The sequence below is a fragment of the Dasypus novemcinctus genome, chromosome 5, assembly GCF_030445035.2.
Source record: "Dasypus novemcinctus isolate mDasNov1 chromosome 5, mDasNov1.1.hap2, whole genome shotgun sequence".
Classification (NCBI taxonomy): domain Eukaryota; kingdom Metazoa; phylum Chordata; class Mammalia; order Cingulata; family Dasypodidae; genus Dasypus; species Dasypus novemcinctus.
This window is the reverse complement of record NC_080677.1, coordinates 148679612-148702961: the sequence shown is the minus strand read 5'-3', so window position 1 is coordinate 148702961 and position 23350 is coordinate 148679612. Positions and strand designations below refer to the sequence as shown.

The following is a 23350-nucleotide window of genomic DNA, read 5'->3' as shown; positions in this document are numbered from 1 at the left end:
TATGACATTTGTAGAATTTGGAATCCATTATCCCATTACATTCAAAGGCTGAATTCAGAATTTAAAAATGCCTTCCTTGTTATCATCTCCAATAAACCCTATTCATACAGTCTGAGATAACAAGAGTGCAAGAGTACAGGATCTAAAATATACCTAATCTCAATTTTCTTTTTCTAGAGGAGTGTATGTGAACCTTATGTGAAGGATTATAGGAAATACAGTTGAGAATTTGTTCAATGCTAGAACCATAAACTCAATGAAACTACTACATTTTTGTTGACTCCAAAAGAGACAAATATCCCTGCCATTCTGGAAACAAATGAGCACATCTTCAAATGTACTTCTAGATTGTTGAAAGATGCATAATTTAGGGAACTTTTAGAGTGTTGAATAATAGAGGATTCCTTTATTTATTCCCCTGAGAAGTCTGCTAAAAGTGCATTTTTTACAAGAAGATGTTTTTTCTTTGTTCTTTGGTGATTAACATCGCTTTATTCATCAGAAGTTTGAATCAAATTATCCCTTTCACAAAACTACTCACATTGTTTCCTATTTCTTGGCACAATGAAGTTATGCATATGTATGGCGCGTTATGAAGTGTCATTTTAGGAAAGACCCTGTTATTATGCATATGGAAAGAAATAGAGCTAAGTTATTGTAACAATGGAAGCCACTTCATTTTGCAGCCTTTAGCTTTCTAGAGGGAGTCAGGAGATGGGAAAGGGATTCCATTTTAAATACTACATCGTTAGAATGTTTAGATGATGAGTGTTTTGCTAACAACCAAATAGAAATAAAGGTGCAAATGCTCTACCTAATTATATTATCAAATCCATATTTATGTCTTATATTAAAAATATACCTAATAGTATCTCTTTGGAGAAATGTGACAAGACATATGAATTAAAGCTCAAAATTTAAAATTAGTTTTAGATCATTGTATCTCTCTTAGCATTTATATTTACCTTATATGGATATCAGGAAACATTTAAAAGGCTTCTCAGGTCAGCAGATGGGGTGAGGAAAATGTAATGCACCATTAAAACATGAAGGATGCAAAAAATTGCTATCACCTAAATTAGACAACCTCAAAACTACCAGCAGATGGCACAAAAACCTATTTTATAGTCAGCAGGAATCATTTCATTACCAGAAAATAACCTAAAGTCACATTTTTCTCTCTTTGCTTATTAATTCATAAATGCACTTAAGAATATCATGGCTTTATTGATAATAACATTTAAAGCTAAAGTCACAGAAGATGTAATAATTGTGCTAGAATAATGATAGGACTATTATATATAATATATGACTTTGTTCTAAAAGGGATCTTAGAGATATTTGGCCCAAGGCCTCTGTCTAACAGTTGAAGAAATTGAGGTTCAAAGAGGTAGCAATTTTCTTAAACCACCCAGCTGACTAGCTCCAGTGCTCATTGATTAGGAAACACTACCCCTCAGCCAAGTACCATTTTTAGTCCAATAATCAAAATATGACCATGTAAGTCAATGAATATTTTCAGCAGACATTTGTCTCTAGAGACTCTTTACTTCTATTGTAAGAACATTTCATTTTTTAGAGAAAAGACATTTCAGGAGAACATGATCATCTCATTACTGTTTAATTTTAACTGTCTCTAAATTTCTACCTGTGAACTGCCATTATGCAAACTTCTTCCTTTCTGGCTTTGGTTATTTCTGCAATACGGGCATGGATTGTTTTGGGTTTTTTTTTTTCTCATAAAGTTAGTTTATACTGTGAAGATATTTCTTATGGAGTAAAAAAATATCATATTAAAGTATTGACGAAGGAAACCTAGCTTCTATGCTATTGCAAGAATGCTAATGGGAATGTATGCTGCTATGTAAAAAATAGAAGTTGACATAAAACTGCATTGTTACCTTATAGAAAAATAAGAGTGATGAAAGCTTGAGTTACAATAAATAAAAACACAATGCACCCAAAATAATCACCTTACCTGGTAAATTAAAAGAATAGAAAATTGATATGATAGTCATGGACTTTACCAAAAAGTTGAAGTTTCTTTTTACAGTAATTTACATTATTTCTTTTTTTATCATATTTCCAAATATCTCAAAAACTGCCTGATAAGTGATAATTTATGCTGAAAATAATGTATTATGAGCTTTTGTTGCAATGGCAAGGAAAGATAAAATTTCTGAAGAACCAAAATATCTTACAAGAGAAATCCATAATTGCTTCCTTTTTTCTGCAGGTAATAATTTCTATTAACTAACCAAAATAGAGATGGCAATTTAACAATAAACAGACTTTCAGTGTGAGATAATTAGAGAATACAAGGAAAACAAAATTAAAATCAAATGTGTGATTGGAATAAAATAAGTATTTTACAGCATTTTTAAATGTATTTGTATTTTTAGATGATATTTAGATAACATAAAATTAACATTTTAAAGTGCACAATTTAGTGGCATTTAGCACTTCCGTATTGTATAACCACCACCTCTATCTAGCTGCAAAACATTTTTATCACCCTGAAATGAAACTTCATATCCCTTAAGCAATTGCCCCCAATTCCTCCTCCCCTCAGATGCTGACAATCTGCTTTCTGTCTCTATGGGTTACTTATTCTGGATATTTCATACAAATGGAATCACATAATATGTGACCCTTTGTGTCTGGCTTTTCTCACTTAGCCTAATGCATTTTGAGGTCATGCATTTTGTATTAATAGGTGAAGTGTTAGTACTTCTTTTTTTTGTGGCTAAATAATATTCCATTGAATGTATATAACACAATTTGTTTATTAATTCTTCCATTGATGAACATTTAGTCTATTTTCATCTCTAGGCTATTGTGAATAATGCTTATACAGGCATTTGTTTGAGTCACTGATTTCAATTCTTTTGCTGTATACTCAGGATTGTTGGGTCATATGATATGCTTAATTTATTGAGGAAGGTCAAGGTATCTTCCTAAAAATGCAATTTTAAGATATTATTCCCTTTTAAAAGACATGGAAAAATAAACTTTCTCAGGTCAATGTAATCATTGAGCTAAGTTTCTATTTAACAAAAAGCAATCTTTTGGAATATGCACTGTAGCAGTTTGACATAGTTATGAATTCCAAAAATAGATATTGGAATATGTTTGTAAACTAGTCTGAATTTGGGCCATGTCATTAGGGCATTAGTCCCCACTAAGGGGTGGGGACTCATAGATAAAAGGCATGGCAAAGGACAGAGTTGGGGGCTTTTAATGTTGGCATTTTGATTTTGGCGTTTGATGTTGAAGCTGGAGCTCCCGGGAGAGAGATAGAGCCGTTCGCCTGATAGTCTACAGCTGACTTTGTGGAGAAAACAGAGGAGCTGAGCCCAGAGGAACCCAGGAAGCCTGAACCCTCGCAGACGTTGGCAGCCATCTGTTGCTGCCTCTCGCCACCCCTCCTCCCCTTTCCAGCCGTCGCTATCTTTCCCGCCAGTCCCGCCCATATTGCCAACGTACAATCTGCCCTCTTCCCCGGTAACTGCTTACCTCGGGGCTGTCCATCAGCTTCAGCCTGTCCACTACTGCCCCGTAGCTAGCCCTCCCTCCATCTTACTCCTCCCTCTCAACCCTATATAACCTAGTGCACTTCCATAATAAAGCAGACCTGTTCTTGCGCTCAAGCGGTCTCCGTGGTTTTTTCCCCAACCGCGCGTCCCCCACGCCTGGAGAACCGGTGCTCCCTTCGGGAGTACCCCCCGCCGGCGGTTCGGCAGGAGCGAGCCCCCCCCGACTCTTGGGCCTGAGCGAGGCTAAGCCCTCCAGCCCGACGGCAGCCATCTTGCTCCAACACGTGAAAATAGACTTTGGTGAGGGAAGTAACTTATGCGTTATGACCTGGTATCTGTAAGCTCCTACCCCAAATAAATACCCTTTATAAAAACCAACCAATTTCTGGTATTTTGCATCAGCACCCCTTTGGCGGACTAATACATATCCTTTAGAGTTAAGATAAAATAAGATAATGCAAATAAAGCACATTGCCTATTGCTTGGCTCAAATATCTGGTTATTGTTACTATCATCATCATCATCATCATGATCATCATCATCATTAGAAATGCAACAAAATGGCTGTCTAATTTTCAGTATAGGCTACTTTTGAACAGAAAGAACTTTAAGAAAGAACTAAATATCCAGGCTTTGGTATACTCAAAAAAGCAAATCGCTAAATCTGAAACACTTTTAGCACCTCCTGATGTTCAACATGTGGTGATTTTAACATCATATTCCAAGTAAAGGGAGCAGTGAAACCCCTCTGATTTTTATTTTGAGGCCTCTGTATGAATAATTTTGTAGAAAATATTTGACGATATTTTGGGAAAAAGAGGGAGGCAGATGTGTTTCAGATGACTGGACTCCCATCTACCATATGGGAGGCCCTGGGTTCAATTTCCAGGGCCTCCTGGTGAAGGCAAGCTGGCTGCACTGCCACGGAGAGCTAACCACGGACAGTGAGCATAAACAACAAGGAGGCGAGAATAAATAAATGAAGTAAAATAAATAAATCTTTAATTTAAAAAAACATTATGGGAAAAGGAAATTTTATTTGTAATACCTATTTAAATTGTAAATTATCTCTTTTGAACATCACTTCATTGGCACTGACTTCATTAGAAATACCCTGGACAAAACACTGGCAAAATATTCTCTTGGGTACAACCCTACATTATTTAAAAAGTATAATTAATTAAACTATTTTGCATATGATGTGTTTTATTTTGGACAATCCAGTTTTTTAAATAAATGAATATAAACTTGAGCAAATAGAAAAAAACAACTGATGACTTTCATAAAATAAACTATTAAAATATTCTGAAGCTAGAAATACTTATTACAAATTATTGTCTAGAAATTATTAACTACTAATTATTACCTTTTTCACCCTTGCAAAAAACAGCCAGATTTCCATATCTACAGATTGTGACATATGGCAGTACATGAAACCTAGTTTCCTAAACCACTGTAGATCTCAGGGCCTCTGTTTTCCACTCAATACTGAAGGAATTAGACTGAAAGATTTCTAGATTCCCTTTCCAGCTCTAAATAGAGTATCCCTCTAATGGCTGTGCTTGAACATTTACAGATGGCTGATTAGTCCAGTGTCCAATCAGCTAAAGCAGTAGCTCCACAGATCCCAAGCCTTTATCCAAAACACACTGGATCTGATATATTTTGGAATCCAGCCTTTTCCCTCATTTTGGATTATAGAAAGACAATATGTTGTAAATACTGTGTTTTATACAATACTCCTAGCACCAAAATCTGGGCCAGCTTCCCATAATCAAACAAATGAATGATTCCGCAGCAAACTGTATGACAACCCATATTAGGTAGCAGTAAATAGGAATTAAAAATAGCTTCTCTCTAATACAGGTCAGTTCTGTGGCTTAATGAGTTATGAAAAAATCTTTCCTATTTACTGCATTTTGAATTTCAGGTTTGTGGATAAGAGCTTGTGAACCTGTAGAGCTGTGAAGACTGCAAATTAAGACAAATAAAAACAGAAAGAGAGTAAACATCTCATAACTCTACCATAATAAGGATTCAGACATAATGTGATTGGCAATTGGCTACCACCCTCCACTAAAGTCCATTCTCAAATGGAGGAAGAGGGAAGTTCTTATCTGGGGCTGGGTGCTTGTTTGGGTTGTGGATGGGACTTTCAGTATTTACATCATTGGTTCCAGTAGAATTTTTCAATATCTTTACTTTTGTGCTTTTTGCAGCAGTACACACATGAAAATTGACTGAAAAAAACAACAGTGATTTTTATTAAATTTGCTATAACACACCTTCAAGCAATGCAATTATTAAGGTCTTACTTATCGAAGGGTTTTATTATGAAAGTATTAGCAATTCGTAAACTTTTTATTGTATAATGTGGAAATAAAGGAAGATCACCCATTTGAGAAGATGCAAAGTCTATTTATTTGGCACTTGCAATAGTAGAGAAATCATCTCCTATCACTTGCATTTGGCAGAGACTGAAAGGCAAGCAGGGAAGTGTGAAAGCTTTATAGTGGGAAGGAAAGGAAACTTCAATTATGTCCTGATTGGACTCTACTGACATGGAGAAGATGGATGCTTCTAGAAATGGTCATACTGCATGACAGATTAGGGTAGCATATTTGGTTTTCTCTAGTTGGTCCTAAGTTGGAAGTGGGAACAAAAATTAGTAAAGCCGGGAAGCGGACTTGGCCCAGTGGTTAGGGCGTCCGTCTACCACATGGGAGGTCCGCAGTTCAAACTCTGGGCGTCCTTGACCCGTGTGGAGCTGGCCCACGCGCAGTGCTGATGCGCGCAAGGAGTGCCCTACCACTCAGGGGTTTTCCCACGTAGGGGAGCCCCATGCGCAAGGAGTGAGCCCTGTAAGGAGAGCCGCCCAAAGTGAAAAAAAGTTTAGCCTGCCCAGGAATGGCGCTGCACACACGGAGAACTGACACAAGATGATGCAACAAAAAGAAACACAGATTCCCGTGCTGCTAACAACAGAAGCAGACAAAGAAAAACACGCAGCAAGGAGACACAGAGAACAGATAACTGGGGCAAGGGGGGAAGGGGAGAGAAATAGATAAATAAATCTTTTGAAATAATTAGTAAAGTTGGTGGTTATTGATCAAGTTCTGGCCATTATGGAATCAAGTCCTGTAGAGGCTGTGGTTTGGCTTCCCAGGCTGGGTGCTACAGATGTTTGGGGTCCAAGTTTAATTTTCACGTAAGGCCTGGCCATTGTCCATTTGTATATTCAGTCTCCAGTTACAGGAGATTTCCAGTGGTAGTTTCAGAATTTTTAAAAAGAAGGGACTTAAGTTGGTACTTTTATGGATGCAGAGACTAGGAGACTTGTTTTGAAGCTGCATTTGCATGGAAAACTTCCCTGCTTACTTAGATTATTAGTTCATTCAGAGTGGCTTTGGAATAAAACATGCTGGATACCATGAGGTTGGTGCTAAAGTCTTCAACGCTTCTGTAACCACACAACTGGGGGATGTCTTCTTGTGTTAAATTTATTTCATTTTCAACAAGTAGCTGCCATTAACTTTCTTAATATAGTTAAACAGCAAAAAGCTTCTAAGAGAAGGCACAAATTTAAAATCTTAATTAGAACCTTCCCTTTCCATAAAAAAATCTGTTTTAATGGAATACACTACCAAATAATTTGCTTTGCAGATCCTAGGAAAGTTATTGAGAAAGTGATGCATGGAAAGAATGGGGAAAGGCAGAAAGATTGGAAAGAGAGATGAGCCAATAAAGTTCTGAGTAACTTGAACAAAATCAAATACTATGAAAATCAACTATTAGTCAAACTAATTGATTTATGAGATGAATAATCCACTCAGAATAAAAATAATGATATTAAATGGCAGAATAACTGCATTTGAGGTTATTGAAAGGAAAGAAAATCTCTGCAGTGACTAACGTTAATGGACTGCTGCTGCCCTGCTATCAACTTTCTTCCTTCAGAGTATGTTTTTTCCTCTCTCACTCCCCTCCATGGAATATTAATATCTATATAACTATTGGATTAGTTCACACACCACAATAAAACAAAATTATGATGTGAATATTACTCCCATATTTCGAATACTCCCTAAAGTGTCTTTTTGGTGATGAGGGTGATTTTTCATTAAGTACATGAAGAAGTAGATTTTTTAAATGAAGGATTTGTAATATATACAGCTCCAAAATACATGATATCATTTTACATTTTCATAAAGACTTTCATCTGAGGCTTTCAAAGCTATTGTTCATTTAGGTTTATTTTTACATCAAGCCATGTGGTTACTCTAAAGACCCAGATACAGTGTAGCTCCCCACTGTGACCATAAAACCTTGTGAAGAGTCAAAGAATTCACCCTTCTTGCAAATAACAAGTCAGGCTGTCACAGATTCATGGATACTGGCAGAAGACCCGAGACTCCTGGGTAAGAGACAAAGGACTTTTACTCACGGTGCAGCAGGCAACATGAGTGTCATGTTCATTGAGTCAGAACCAACTGTTCCTTAAATCCCACAGGAGTGATGAGATTCGGCCCAGTTGGATGCATGCACATGCAGAGGGTGGTATGTATGCCTGCTTGTTACTCCAGAAAAAGGCAGTATTTTCCCAAGGCAGTTTGTTGTATGGACATCATGAAAAGATAGTCAGAAACTAAGGACTGTCAGTGCCTCTACTTGCAAGCTGTCCTAAACTGTGAGAGGCCTATGGAGAATTATCTACCCCTTGTTTCTGTACAGTGTTGCTTCTTGGTGAATTTTCCCATGGGCTCCTCTGACTACTATGACCAACAGAGGTTGGAACCAAATCCCTTCAATTTGCCTTACACAGCATTTAATTAAGGCTGTTATTAACTGGACCCATCAGGTTTAGGTCAACCTTCAGTAGTGACCTAATCATGCCCCCAGCATGCTCCAGCTAGATGAACAAATCACATAAACCAGGAGTCAGCAAACTGCTGTACGTGGACCCACAGCAATATTTATTCCTTTACGTACATAGTTTCCATTACTGCTATTGGGCTATATGACCACAAAAGCCTAAAACAATTACTCTCTGGCTCTTTACAGAATAAAGTTTTGACAACCCCTGCCATAACCTTCAGGATCTACCAAAGAAAGCCTGGTGGGTTTCTACTTAATTTTCTGTATTGACCTTTTTTACATGATATGAGGAATTAATTCAAGTACAGCAGGATGTGTCAGCAATTTCAAAGACTCTGCCTTGTTCACCTGGGAGACTCTGGGGCAGTTTTCTTATTTCTTTCTCTCTCTCTGTCTTTTTCTCTCTCTCTCTCTCTGTATCTTTATAGTTTTCTTTATCTATCCAAATCTTCTATATCTATATTCTATATCTATAACAACACTGGGCAAGCTAGTTGAGGCTGACCCAAATGCTTTCTCAGTTTGAGGTGGTGTCATTGGTCTATTTCTCTGGGAAACTCCCTGGATAATCAAGAGTAGCCTTATTTTTGAAAGATCTCCTCAATCTTCTGAGGGCCCCATCATCTAATGGTGACATTTCCTTAAACTATTGAAAGTTTCTTGTAACTCTTAAGGAGAAAGTTACTGTTTTGGGGAAGGAGGCAAACACAGTCCACCCTCTGGTCCCCCAAAATTCATGTCTTTCCCATGTGAAAAATTCTATCATTCATTTCAAGCAGCCTCAAAAAATTTAAGCATTTCAGCATCAACTCTAAGTTTGGAAATCTCACATAAATCAGTTATGTGAGAGATTTGGATTGTGGACCATTCTGGGGCAAAGTTCCCCTCCATCTGTTGATCTGCAAAACCAAAAACCAAGTTATCTGCTTCCAAAATTCAATAGTAGGACAGGGATAAGATAGACATTCCCATTCCAAGTGGGAGAAATTGGAAAGACAAAAAGGGGTCATGAATCCCAAGGAAGTTGGGAACCCGGTGGGGAAAATTCCATTAGATTTTAAAATCTGAGAATAACCCTTTATGAATTGGTGCTCTATGCTTTGGTCCCATTGGGTAACACTCTGACCCTCTGGCCCTATGAAGTCCTTTTTGCCCAGATCTCTACATAATTGGTTCTGTCCTTGAATTCATTCTTCATTTTATTCCACCTCTGTTCCTATCAGTCCAATCTGGCAGTGTATCTGCTAATATATAATTCTCAAAAACACTGTCAGTCTTTCATACAATTCACATGGGTTCAGCAATCATACAAGAGAGTCCTCCACAGATACTTTCTGGATCCTCATTCTTGGCTTCTGCTAAGAAGGTTGATAGGATCCATGATTCTCATGCCTAATCTTTTTAGCAAATGGTTGTCTAACCATACATTGGTCCTGTTTCTTTTTTCTTTTTTTTTTTTTTTAATATTTATTTATTATTATTATTTTTTAATTACATTTTAAAAAATATATGAGGTCCCATTCAACCCCACCGCCCCCGCCCCCCACTCCCCCCACAGCAACACTCTCTCCCATCATCGTGATACATCCATTGCACCTGGTAAGTTCATCTCTGAGCATCACTGCACCCCATAGTCATTGGTCCACATCATAGCCCAGACTCTCTCACGTTCCATCCAGTGGGCCCTGGGGGGATCTATAGTGTCCCGTAATTGTCCGTGAAGCACTATCCAGGACAACTCCACGTCCCGAAAACGCCTCCACATCTCATCTCTTCCTCCCATTCCCCACACCCAGCAGCCCCCATGGCTACCGTTCCCACACCCATTTCACATTTCCTCTGTGGACATTGGATTGGTTGTGTCCATTGCACACCTATGTCAAGTGAGGGCTTAGATTCCACATGGGTACTGGATGCACTCTACCCGCTTCTAGTTGTAGACACTCTAGGCTCCATGTTGTGGTGGTTGACCTTCTTCAACTCCATGTTAGCTGAGTGGAGTAAGTCCAATAAGTCAAAGTGTAGGAGCTGAAGTCTGTTGAGGCTCTGGGCCTGGGTGTCATATTATCAGTCCAGAGATTCAAATCCCCTACATATATCTTAAACTCAGCACCAACTACAATTCCAATAAAGTAGCATGCAAGTCTTGTGAAAAGAGATCCCCTCTGAGTCCATTTCCATCACACAGAAACACCAGCTCCAAAGAAGGGCCATCTGTCATGGCAGTGAACCCCTTCTGCCATGACTATAGAACCCGTGGGTCTCTTTATCCCTCAAAAGAACCAATACCTGGGGTTGTATCTACCTTATCTGTCTCTTAGACTCTGTTCAATTGTACATAGGGGTATTCCTTCTGACAACCTCCAAACTCTTTTTTAGAGACTCACAGCCTTATAATCTCATTTCTCCTTTCCATTTCCCCCTTACAGTAGGTCAAACCACTTCCCGAAGTCATGTTATTATATGTAGACAGGTATATTCTGCTGTTCCACATTGAATCTTTAATTCAAGGTCATTTTCTAGTTGCTTCTTCAGCTGGTATGTGGTAGTGATCCCTCGGTGCCAGGGAGGCTCATCCCCGGGTGTCGTGTCCCACGCTGGGGGAAATGCATCACATCTACACGCTGAGTTTGGCTGTGAGAGTGGCCACATTTGAGTAACATGAAGGCTGTCAGGAGGAAACCCCCAGGCACAATGCTACTCTAGGCCTTGTTCTTATTGCAGGTGCATAGGCTCAAAAGTGTAGCCATTAGTATCAAGAGCCCACTGTTGGGCCCTCCTTCCTTCCTGGTTCTTGCCGTTGCACCTGGAGGATTGCCGCTGCTCTCCCAGGGCCCACAACAGTGACCCCCCGGCCAGGAGCCCAGTACCCCCCAGCTGTTGTTTTTAATTGTTTCCACTATGAGTATATATAGACATTACCATATACCCTGGGCATATGCCCTGTATAACTCCCTGTCAACCATATATATCCTGTCAATAACATCCCATATCAGTATTCCTCCGCTGCCATTGTTGAACCACTCTGTGATCCAAAACTTCCCGTAAAGTGAATCCCAACATAATGTCAGCTTCAGAAGAGTCTTAGATCACCAAAATTCATATATACAATATACAGTATTTCCCCAGATCCACCATAAAACCTTTTCCCTTCCACAGCAATAATCTTTTAACTTATTCATATCATATTTCCTGAAACTGATGTACAGATTCCGAAACTATAGTTTTCAAACAAGGTAACATTTGTGCTTACTATGTGGTCCATAATTTAGGTTGTACAGTTTTCTAAATTTTTTAGTTATCCTATGTTTTGTCTTATGGTTTTCATTATTAGTCTGTCGTCCCCTATATGTTTTTGGTGTAATATTAGCTGTTTTATATTCATCCTCGTGTACTCTCACATAACTCCTCTTTTGCCCCCTTATTTACCTTTGTTCTATCCATTGCACGTCCATTTTCCCCTCCCCTTAGGGCCCACAACGCCTGCCAATCTAATGCCCTGGGAGCCGTCCTTTCTCACGAGAGATACAGTTCTCTCTATTCGACGGCATTAGTCTTCCCCAGGATATGGGTCCACCCCACCCAATGGTAGAACCCACCTTGGCAAAATGAGCCTTCAGCTATTCCCTCCGGAGTCCGTCCCGCATCAGACCATACCCCCTGAGCGTCCTAACCAGGTGACCCTCCTATTTATACTTTGATACGTTTTACTCAACATTTAGTTCTCAACGAACTTCTGGCACTCTCCCATGTTTGTATGTTGCCCCTCCCTCCCACCTATTTCTTGGACCATATTACCCCTCTTCCCATCCCCAGCCCCCCTCAAACCCAGAAAACCCCACCCGAAGGTAACCCCTTGCCCCCATTATGTCCCTTCTTTGTGCTCATATTTACCCCCAGCTCATCACAGATTCCACCGCTACAGACATTAACTCACATCCTTCCTCCACCCCCCGATTTCCAGTAAGCCACTTTTCCAGACTCTAGCTCTCTGAGGCAGTTAACTTATTTCATATCATTGAGGTCATATAGTATTTGTCCTTCAATGCCTGGGTTGCTTCACTTAACATAAGATTCTCAAGGTTCATCCATGTTATCACGTGCGATTGTAGTGTATTGGTTCTTACAGCTGAGTAGTATTCCATTGTGTGTATATACCACATTTTATTGATCCACTCATCTGTTGATGGACTTTTGGATTGATTCCAACTTTTGGCGATGGTGAACAATGCTGCTATGAACATTGGTGTACATATATCGGTTTGTGTCCTTGTTTTCAGATCTGATGGGTATATACCCAGCAGTGGTATTGCTGGGTCATATGGCAAATCTATGAATAATTTTTTGAGAAACTGCCAAACTGTCCTCCAGAATGGTTGGATCCTTCTGCATTCCCACCAGCAATGGATGAGTGTTCCCCTTTCTTCACATCCTCTCCAGCATTTGTATTCTACTGTTTTTTTCATGGCTGCCAATCTTATGGGAGTAAGATGGTATCTCATTGTAGTTTTGATTTGCATTTCCCTGATAGCTAGGGATTTGGAGCATTTTTTCATGTGCTTTTTAGCCATTTGTATTTCTTCTTTGGAGAAGTGTCTGTTTAAATCTTTTTCCCATTTTTTAAATGGGTTGTTTATCTTTTTGTTTTCGAGATATATGAGTTCTTTATATATGCAAGTTATAAGTCTCTTATCAGATATATGGTTGCCAAATATTTTCTCCCATTGTGTGGGTTCCCTTTTTACTTTCTTGACAAACTCCTTTGAGGTGCAGAAGGCTTTAATTTTGAGGTAGTCTCATTTATCTATTTGTTCTTTTGCTGCTCCTGCTTTTGGTGTGATATTCATGAAGCCATTTCCTATTACAAGGTCCTGTAGATGTTTCCCTACACTGCTTTCTAAGGTCTTTATGGTCTTGGCTCTTATATTTAGGTCTTTGATCCATCTAGAGTTGATCTTTGTATAAGGTGTGAGATGGTAATCCTCTTTCATTCTTCTACATATGGATATCCAGTTCTCCAGGCACCATTTGTTGAATAGGCCATTCTCTCCCAGTTGAGAGGGTTTGGTGGCTTTATCGAATATTATATGACTATATACATGAGGTTCTATATCTGAACTTTCAATTCGATTCCATTGGTCTGTGTGTCTCTCCTTATGCCAGTACCATGCTGTTTTCACTACTGTAGCTTTGTAGTATGTTTTGAAGTCAGGAAGTGTGATTCCTCCTATTTCGTTTTTCTTTTTCAATATGTCTTTGGCTATTCGGGGCCTCTTTTTATTCCAAATAAATTTCATAGTTAGTTTTTCTAGTTCCTTAAAGAAGGCTGTGTTGATTTTTATTGGGATTGCATTGAATGTGTAGATCAGTTTTGGTAGGATAGACATCTTAATAATATTCAGTCTTCCTATCCATGAACAGGGAATATTCTTCCATTTATTTAGGTCTTCTTTGATTTCCTTGAACAATCTTGTATAGTTCTCGATGTATAAGTTTTTTACCTCTTTAGTTAAATTTATTCCTAAGTATTTGATTTTTTTATTTACTATTGTGAATGGTATTTGTTTCTTGATTTCCTCCTGATCTTGCTCATTATTGGTGTATAGAAATGCTACTGATTTTTGCGCATTGATCTTATAACCTGCGACTTTGCTGAACTCATTTATGAGTTCTAGGAGCTTTGTTGAAGATCTCTCAGGGTTTTCTATATATAGGATCATGTCATCTGCAAATAATGAAATTTTGACTTCTTCCCTTCCAATTTGAATGCCTTTTATATCTGGTTCTTGTCTCAGTGCTTGAGCCAGTACTTCCAAGACAATGTTAAATAGGAGCGGAGACAATGGGCATCCTTGTCTTGTTCCTGATTTTAGAGGGAAGGATTTCAGGACTTCGCCATTGTAAACAATGTTGGCTTTAGGTTTTTCATATATACTCTTTATCATGTTCAAAAAGTTTCCTTGTATTCCGATCTTTTGGAGTGTTTTTATCAGGAAGGGGTGCTGTATTTTGTCAAATGCCTTTTCTGCATCTATAGATATAATCATGTGGTTTTTTTCTCTCAATCTGTTTATATGGTGTATTACATTGATTGATTTTCTTATGTTGAACCATCCTTGCATACCTGGGATAAATCCCACTTGGTCATGGTGTATAATTCGTTTAATGTGTTGTTGAATACGATTAGCAAGTATTTTGTTAAGTATTTTTGCGTCTAGGTTCATTAGAGAAATTGGTCTGTAATTTTCCTTTCTTGTGGTGTCTTTGTTTGGCTTTGGTACTAGGGTAATGTTGGCATCATAGAAGGAATTAGGCAGTGTTCCTTCTGTTTCGATTTTTTGGAATAGTTTCAACAGGATTGGTGTTAGTTCTTTCCGGAATGTTTTGTAGAATTCACCTGTGAAGCCGTCTGGCCCTGGGCTCTTCTTAGTTGGGAGATTTTTAATGACTGATTCTATCTCTTTGCTTGTGATTGGTTTGTTAAGATCATCAATTTCTTCTTTCGTCAGTATGGGCTGCTTATGTATTTCTAGGAATTTGTCCATTTCCTCTAAATTGTCATTTTTGTTGGAATATAGTTTTTCAAAGTATCCTCTTATGATAGTCTTTATTTCTGTGGGGTCAGTGGTGATATCACCTTTCTCATTTCTTATTTTGTGTATTTGCATCTTTTCTCTTTTTTTCTTTGTTAGTCTCGCTAAAGGTTTGTCAATTTTGTTGATCTTCTCAAAAAACCAGCTCTTGGTCTTGTTTATTTTTTCAAGTGCTTTCTTATTTTCTATTTCATTTAGTTCTGCTCTTATCTTTGTTATTTCCTTCCTTCTTCTTCCTGTTGGGTTACTTTGTTGTTGTTTTTCTAATTCCTTCAAATGTGCAGTTAATTCTTCAATTTCTGCTCTTTGTTCTTTTTTGATATATGAATTTATGGCTATAAATTTCCCTCTCAGTACCGCTTTTGCTGCATCCCATAAATTTTGGTATGTTGTGTTATCATTATCATTTGTTTCAAGGTAGTCATTGATTTCTTTTGAGATTTCCTCTTTGACCCACTGTTTTTCTAAGAGTGTGCTGTTTAATTTCCAAATTGTCGTGTGAAGTCTGGATCTCTGTCCCTTGCAAATTTCCAGCTTGACTCCACTGTGGTCAGAGATATTGTTTTGTATGATTTCGATCTTTCTGAATTCATTAAGCCTTTCTTTGTGGCCTAGCATATGGTCAATCTTGGAGAATGTTCCATGTGCGCTTGAGAAAAATGTATATCCTGCTGTGTTTGGGTGTAATGATCTATATATGTCTATTAGATCCAGCTCTTCTAATATACTGTTCAAATGTTTTGTTTCTTTAGTGATTCTCTTTTGAGATGTTCTGTCCAGAGTTGATAGTGGTGTATTAAAATCCCCCACTATAATTGTAGATGCATCTATTCTTTCACTTAGTTTTTCCAGCGTTTGCCTCACATATTTAGAGGCGCCCTTGTTAGGAGCATAAATATTTATGATTGTTCGATCTTCTTGACAAATTGTCCCTTTCACTAAAATATAGTATCCTTCTTTGTCTCTCACAATTTTTTCGCATTTAAAGTCTATTTTGTCTGATATTAATATGGCTACTCCTGCCTTTTTTTGGTTGTTGTTTGCTTGTATGATTGTTTTCCAGCCATTCACTTTCAACCTCCATGAGTCTCTGGGTCTAAGATGTGTCTCTTGTAGGCAGCATATAGATGGGTCGTATTTCCTTATCCAGTGTCCCAGTCTGAATCTTTTGATAGGTGAGTTTAATCCGTTGACATTCAGTGTTATTACGTTTAGAGAGTTATTTATGGTAGCCATATTTTGGTTGGATTTGTGTTTGTTATATTTTGTTTGTATTATTTTATTTTCCCCTTCTATTTTTGTCTTTCTTGTTGCTTTTACACTCTCCTCCATCTCTGACTGTCCTGTTTTTTCCTTTCTTCCTGCAGAATTCCCTTAAGAATTTCTTGAAGGGGAGGTTTCTTGTTGATATACTCTTTCAGTTTCTGTTTATCTGTGAATATTTTGAACTCTCCATCATTTTTGAATGCTAGTTTAGCTGGATAGAGTATTCTTGGTTGGAGATTTTTTTCCTTTAGTACCTTGACTATATCATACCACTGCCTTCTTGCCTCCATCGTTTCAGATGAGAAATCAGCACTTAATCTTATGGAGTTTCCCTTGTATGTGATGGTTTTCTTTTCTCTTGCTGCTTTTAGAATTTTTTCTTTGTCTTGAGCATTGGATAATTTGACAATATATGTCTTGGGGTGGGCCTGTTGGGGTTTATGACCAGTGGAGTGCGCTGTGCTTCTTGGATATGTACATCTGTCTCTTTCAGTAGATTTGGGAAGTTTTCATTCATTATTTCCTGCAACACTCCTTCTGACCCCTTTCCCTTCTCTTCTCCTTCTGGAATGCCTATAATACGTATGTTTGAGCGTTTTGCGTTATCATTCAGGTCCCTAAGTCCTATCTGGATTTTTTCTACCTTTTTATTGACCACTTCTACTATCTGTTTGATTTCCAATGCACTGTCTTCCACATCACTAATTCTCTGCTCTGCCTCTTCTAGTCTGCTGATATTTGCTGCAAGTGTATTTTTGATTTCTTGAATTGTGGTGTTCATTTCCATCATATCTGTTATTTTTTTGCGCATGTCTGCAATTTCCCCTCCAAGTGTTGTCTTCACGCTGTTAACCTCTTTCATTACTTCATCATATTTGTTGGTGATAAATGTTCTGAGATCTTTCATTGCTTGTGCGAAGTCCTGCCCCCCTTCCTGATTTTCAGTTTGTTGATTGGATTCAGCCATGTTTTCCTGATTACTGGTTTGGTTTGTAGATTTTTGTTGCTGTCTTGTCAACATTTTTTCTTGACGGGTTTAATCAGTTCCTTAGCTTCTTTGTCTAGTCTTGGAGATTAATTAGCTGTTGTTTTTGCGTAAGTGTTATATCTTCTCTTTGTCACTTTGTTCTTCTTATTCCAATTTCTTATTGCTAGTTAAGCTCACTTTAAAGTAAAGTATTAGTGCTGGGGAAAGTCAATTGTGTAAGGAAGGAAAAAGTGTGAAGTAGTATTAGTGATATATGTTTACAAAGCAACAATATGAGTTCTGGGAGGATGGAGGTTAGATCATGTAAATTGTGTAGAGTTATAGTAGTAGGAAAGTACCTATAATGAGGTAGACGACTGAATATGGGAGGAATGTGGTACGTACTAAGAGGCTATTGTTTTCGTGAGAGAGGGAAAGAGAAAAGAAAGGTAATAGTTTCAGGGACGAATACCAGATGGAAAACTAAACAAAGGTATTAGAAATTAAGAGTTAGACACTTTGTGGATCAAAGAAAGGGAGATGGAATATAGGAGAGATAGCAGATGGTGGAGGATATCGAGTTGTAGGGGAAAAGAGATAGTGTAGATAGGCTAAATCTATTCACAGAGAAATGAGGCAGGGGAGGGTGAGGAAACCCAGCAAATGTGAGGTATTTCCTGTAGGACCTATTGTATTGTTAAGGTAAAATAGTATAAGAAGAATATTGGGGACAAGAAAGAGAGGATTAAAAAAAAAAAAGAACAACAAGAACAACAACAACAAAAAAAATAAAAAATAAAAATAAAATTTAAAAAAAAAAACAAAAAACAAAGAACAGAAACCCCGCCGCCAGGCTCGGCTGGGCTCAGCTGGGCTCCGGTCCCCTGCCCGCCGCCCGCCGCGGCTCGGCTGGGCTCGGCTGAGCTTGGCTTTCCCGCCCGCCGCCCGGCGCGGCGTGGCTGGGCTCGGCCCCCCCGCCCGCTGCGGCTCAGCCGGGCTCGGCCGGACTCGGCTTCCCCGCCCACCGCCCGCCGCCGCAGCACAGCGCGGCTTGCCTCTCCCGCCTGCCGCCCGCCGCGGCACGGCTAGACTCGGCTGGGCTTGTCTCCTTCGCCCGCCGCCCGCCGCGGCACAGCGCAGCTCGGCTCTCCCGCCCGCCACCCGCCGCGGTGCTAGCTGCCTCAGCTCCGCCTACCCAAGGAGGGAGTCCTCCACACGTAGCTGGGATCTCCGTGTATATTTCACAGATGGATCCTCTCTGTTACCTTCCCTCCAAATCGATGTCCAGACACCTCCGGACCAGGAAAAATCCCGAAACAGCCGGTCCCAAAGAGTCTCCGACGCCTCCCAGCCGATTCCCCCCAGGAGCTAGTAACCGGGAAGTTCACTCAGCCACCATCTTCTGGTCCTGTTTCTAGAGCACATGAAGTGGACGGACTGAGAATTTCTTTAATCGTGTAGTGCTATTTCTTTATGCATAACAGTTAATTCAACAATTTATCCATTTCCTTTCTCATATTACTATTTGAAGTAAGGAGACTCAGGTCACATTTTCCACACTTTGTTAAAGAATCTTTTCAGGTAAGGATCTAGGTTTGTTGCTTGCAAGTTCTACTTTACACAATGGGAGGACATAATTCAGATACATTCTCTGCCACTTTATAACAAGTACCCCATTCTTCCAGTGTCCAATAGCAAATTCATAACTTCATTCTAAGGCATCAGTAGAAGCAAATTTAATGTTCATTTTTTCCCTAATAACTGTTTACTCAAGGCAATCCAAGCTTTTTCTATGAAGCACCTGAAAATTCTTCCAGCCTTTACCAAGTACCCATTTCCAAAGTCACTTCCATATTTTAGGCATTTGCTACAACAACACCACATTTCTTGGTACCAAAATCTGTCTTAGCACTAGAACTTTCATTTTTAAAAGTACCACATATTAGGTGACTTAAAACAACAGAAATTTATTGCATCACAGTCCTGGAGGCTAGAAGTTTGAAATTAAGATGTTGTCAGGGCCATGCACCCACCAAAACCTTCAGAAGAGAATCCTTCCTTGACTATTCCTCAATTCTGGTAGTTCACCAGCATCCTTGGAGCTCTTTGGCTTGTAGCAGTAGCACTTCAGTCTCTGCCTCCAACATCCCATGGTCTTCTCTCCTGTATCTGTCTATCTCTATCTCTTCTCAGCTTCTCATAATGACACCAGTCACAATGGATTAAGGTCCAGCCTACTCCAGTTTGGATTCATCTTAACTAATCACATCCTTAAAAAGACAATTTCCAAATTAGGTCACATTCATCAGACTAGGAATTAGGACTTGGCTGCATCTCCTTTTTTTAATTTTTTAAATTTATTGAAGTATATTACTCATACATAAGCGTACATAAACAACAAAAGTATAGAAATGTTGTAAACTTACAAAACAAACATATATAACATCATGCAGGACTCTCATAACTCACCATACCACCAATAACTTGCATTGTTGTTCAACCTTTTTAACTAATGATTATAGAGCATTGTTAAAATGTTACTACTAAACAAAGTATTTTCCCCTAACCAATCCAATTATTATTATCTTTATATCATTTCTATATGAACATTCATAAACAATTAAGTGTATAGTAAAAGTTGTGAACTTACAAAGCAAACATGCATAACATCATACAGGGGTCCCATACATCAACCCTCCACCAATACCTTGCATTGTCATGAGACATTTGTTACAAATTATGAAAGAATGGTGTCAGAATCTTACTACTAATTATAGTCTTTATCTTACATTTAGTGTGTTTTTTCCCCCAACCCACACTATTATTATTTTTTAAGTATTTTTTTTATGACAGGAGTTGTAAACCTATAAAACAATGATGCACATGTGCAGAATTCCCAAACAACACTCCTCTACCCACTGTGGTGGAATATTTGTTACAGTAAGATAATATGATTTGATTGTTACCCATCCACAGTGTACATTTGGCACACTTTTTCCATACTCCCCATTATCAACACAGTATCTTAGGCATAGATGCAAGAATGTTATAATTACTGCTTACCACAGTCCATAGGTCACTCCAGTTGTGTTGTTGTTCCCCCGGAACGCTGCGGCCAGTGCGCCTGGGAAGGGGGCGACGGGGACAACCAAGGAGGCTTAAGCCCGGGTGAGTGACGAACAGAGCAGACTCACACACAGTGACCACTCTGGAGACACAGGCTCGTGGCGCAGGTCTGGTTTATTGAAAAAGTGCAGTGGTATATATGGGTGAGTGAGGAGAGGTTGGATGGTGTGTAAGAAGTGGATTGGTTATGTTAATTTGATAAAGCTGATTGGCTCCAGAGGTCTTGTTACTGAGGGCAGGGGCAGTTTAGGTGGGCTCAGTGGTTGTTTACTTGAGCGCTTCAGTGCCATCTTTGAGGAGTGGGTCTTTTGTCTCACCCACAATTCCCCCATTTTTGTTTTTTAAAAGGCGTAAGGTAGCGGCATTGGAACTTGTGATTGGGTAGATGTCAGGGTGACTGTGCCTGTCTTAGGTTGTCATCATCTAAAGAGAATCTTAGGTTGATTTCTCCTGCAAGTGATCTTACCCGTCATTGACTACCAGCCAGGTGCACTGACGTGAATATCAAGGGTGACTGTGCTGGACTTAGGTTGTCACCATCTAAGGAGAACCTTACCCGTCATTGGCTAACGGCCAAGTTAAATGGCCGTGCCTGTCTTGGGTTGCCTCTTCCCACAGGTGATCAACCTGTTACGAACTGCTAGTCGTTGTATTAATGCTGCTCTCCAATAATGTTGATAGGCTCGCTATATACGCATTATATTGCCTTCGGTGAAGTTGTGGGGCATTTATTACAGCCTGTTATGAAGGTTGGGAAGTATACAAATTGTGAGGGGAAATGGGGAGTGGGTGTATGAGGGGAGAGAGTGCGGGGTAGAATGAATGCTGGTGGTAGAAGGGGACGCTCTTCACATAGTGGTTTCGCATTTGGGGTCTGCTTGTGGGAGTCGCTGGTAGGGAGCGAGACTAACTGAAAAAAGGTTAGTCTGGACATGTCTTGCAGCTTCTTTTGGAGGAATTTAAAGATACAGGGTGCTATAATGAGAAGAAACATGATTAGAATGAGGGGACTGAGTATGGGGGCAATCCATGCCATGAGAGGGGAGGAAACCCAATTGAGGAAGGAATTTTGACTTTGTTGTCATTTGATTAATTCATCGCGTAGATTATTTAATTTATCAATATTTTGTTCTATGATTCCAGATTCATTAGCATAATAGCAGCACTCTTCTCGGAGGAAAAGACAGGTTCCTCCTTTTTCAGCTGTGAGTAACTCTAAAGCCCTTCGATTTTGTAGGGTAACTTGGGCGAGAGTGGTCAACTGGCGTTGCAGGGAATAGAGAGAATCTGTTGTGGTTTCTATTAACAACTACAACTGACTTTCAAAGTTTTGGGAGGTGATAATGGCCTAGGGCGCCTCCAGCGGTTGCAGCAGCTGCAACTGAGGCAGTGAGGCTTAATCCTACTAATATAGGGAGGAAGGCAGCTCTCTTTGACACAGATGGGGATAGTAAAATTTCTAGTTTGCCTTCTCCATAGTATGTTAGTTGCGGGGTAATGGCTACTAGGATGCAAGGCCCTGTGTAGCTGGAGTTGGGACATGTAGTTAGGGTGTGGTTACACCAAAAATGATTGCCTGCAGGTGCATGGGTATTATCGGGGAGAATTATATCGTTAGCGCACTGGATAGGGGATTTGTCTGAGCTATCTGAGAAGTGAGAAAACATGTGATGTTATTGGAGTTAACTTTCCACAGGGGGATGTTAGGTATAGGGTTTTCACAGGGAAGGTTTGATGTAAAATTAGTATTGTTGACAGGTAAATGTATAGTGGCAAGCAATGGGAGATTGAGCGTAGCACAAAGGAAGCAGTGAGAAGGGTTGTGGATAATGCCGGAGTCGTTAAGGAATGAAAGAGTATAATTGAGTATAAGAGACCAAGAGGGAATAGAGGTATAGAAAGGATGTGGACTATATTGGTCAAGGGTTTCTTCAAGGGTTTTTTCAGCATTTTGGATTTTCTTTTGGGTATTTTGAGGGGTATTATAGAGGACAAAGGTTCTATAGATATCAAGATGACTGGCGGGTAATTTATCCCAATCACGATGGTATAGTGCTCCTTTTACACCAGTGGCCCACCTGGGGTGCCATGGGTCACGAATATAAAGATGGACAGAGTTATTAGAGGGGACTAGATAAAGGAGACAACTTTGTGGGTGGCTTGAAGGCTCCCTTTGTATGGGGCAGTGGCGCCAAGATAGAATAAGACAAGACCAATAAAGGCACCCCCCATAAGTGGCATTGTAATTATTTCGAGTGCAGTACGAATTTGTTTGCTGGAATGGGAAGCATGCATATGGCCAATAGAAAGTACCTAGGGAACTCCAGTTAGACTAAAGTCCGGCGGGTGTTATAGGGATGAGAATTGGCCTGGAACATCCAGACACTGGGCAGGGGGCACTGCCAATGTTTTGACTTTTTATGTGTCCATTGGAGGACACAGTTTGTCTTACCTGGAATTTCCAGAGGTAAACATTACTCTGGACCCTGGGAAGGAAGGTAAAGAAGCAGATGAGGATCTTCAAGAGGTAGGAGCTTGTGTGGGCCATTCTGAAGCCGTGAACGGTTGAACACAAGAGCTGGGGATCCAAACTGGTTGTTCTGTATTTTCTGGAAAGAGACATGCGTACCCTCGGCCCTGTGTTAGAAGTGGGTGAGGCCCCTTCCACTGATTTGTGAGGGGATCTAACTAAAGGTAGAGGGGTTGGAGCATCTCTAAGTCTGCCCCAGTGTTGGAGAGCTAGAGTGCAGCTTTTGCTGTCAAATGTGAGGAAATTTAAAGTAATTTGCACTTTGTTCAAAATATCTCTGGGAGTGTCTCGAGGATATTCTCCCCTTAGCTTCTGAATTTGTTGTTTCAGTGTTGAGTGGGTACGTTCAATTATGGCTTGACCTTGGGGATTGTATGGGATGCCAGTTTTGTGGGTGATGTGCCAATCACTATAAAAGTTCTGGAAAGTCTTTGAAGAATGACAAGGCCCATTGTCT

The 23350-nt window shown here is 39.6% G+C and overlaps 1 pseudogene; it reads right to left on the bottom strand.

The window, feature by feature from the left end:
* The window catches only part of LOC131278436 (ras-related protein Rab-39B pseudogene), a 74692-nt pseudogene extending 51706 nt beyond the window's left edge, over positions 1-22986 (bottom strand).
* Positions 22987-23350: the final 364 nt, after the last annotated feature.